Here is a 1,507-nt window from a genome sequence, read left to right as displayed (position 1 = left end):
TCTCTCTCGAATCTCCTTCATGGATATGTCTTGCTTTATCTCACTCTATTACACTTGAGGTTCACAACTCTATTCTCCAGGGTCCAGGCTCTCTATCTTCATCACTGGTGACCATAAAAAAGAAATTTGAAATTAATATGCTCTAGCAGTTAAGTAGTCAATTTTTTGTTTGATGAAATTCAATGCGAGAGCTAATCATGTGAACAAGTTTTTCAACAATTAGCATTAAATTCTTCTATCTACCCTAGCACATGGCATAGTTAAATATAACACTCATATATAAGTCGATCAGAAAGGACTTTCCATGTTCTTCTTTTTTTGGTCGACCATATGCCAACTGGTTTGGCCAATTTTATGCATGCATGAATAATCTACTCTAGGACTGTAACTAGATTAACATTGTGCATGTTGTGATGTAGAGATGATCTCCCTGTAATTTTTTTGAATTTTTTTTTGAATAGGGTTTTGGAATCCAGCCTATAATTGAGAGGCTCAGCCCCACGTCCGGTTTTAATTATTATATTAATATTTTGCAACCAGGGGAAGGAGGGGGGAGGGGGACATAATACCTAAACCTCGTGCCTGAGAGTACAACTGAGAATAATCCTCGTATAGAACATTCTGAATAATAGCACTAGTCTCCTCTAACCATATATCATCTAACACACATAAGCTAGCAAGGTGAGCAAGGCGATCTGTTACACACCATTTGCTTCCCTGTAGATGTGTGGAACCTCAACAGAATGGAAGGCCGTCATATAGAACCTACAATCCTCCAAAACTCGACCCATCTCAGACAAATCATCTCCTTCTGTCTTTAGGGCTGCAATAGTTCACTTTCAACTTCAATTTCATCCCATCCTTGGTGGATATACCAAGCAGAAGGCCAGCTCTACATGCTTCAACCTCCATATTAAACGCCAAGAGAGCATGAAGAAAAGGCCAAGCTAGAGCTGCAACTCCCAAGCCTTCATCATTTCGAACCACAACCCCAATTCCTCCACAACCATTCTCCTTGTGGAATGCACCATTCACATTTATTTTCAGCCTACCACGGGGAGGACACTTCCATCTAGTCATCAATCTCTTCTTCTTGCCGCTGGGTTTTGGGTGAAACTTCTGAAAATCACCCAAAAAACGATCCACCCACTGAGCTAGAAAGACCGGACTAAAAGATGCATCCTTCCAAACAACTTTATTCCGTTCTGACCACAAGGCCCATAATAGTGATAAAAATGTTGACCTGCTCCTCCCCCATTTTATCCAACATATCAAACATCCAGCCAGACAAAGTAGAAGCTGGGTGGTCCACTACATTCATGCCAAGAGAAGAAGCCGACCAAAAGTTTTCCACAGCAGAACAACACTTAAAAAGATGCAAACCTGTTTCGAACTCCCTTCGACAGAAGACACACTTGTAATCTGGCAAGACCACATGTTTAGACCCCAAGGCTGTTCGTGGAGGCAATATTCCACGCAACAGACGCCAAGTAAAAATCCGTATTTT

The sequence above is a fragment of the Rosa rugosa genome, chromosome 5, assembly GCF_958449725.1.
Source record: "Rosa rugosa chromosome 5, drRosRugo1.1, whole genome shotgun sequence".
Taxonomy (NCBI): Eukaryota; Viridiplantae; Streptophyta; class Magnoliopsida; order Rosales; family Rosaceae; genus Rosa; species Rosa rugosa.
Note: the sequence above shows the minus strand (reverse complement) of the source record.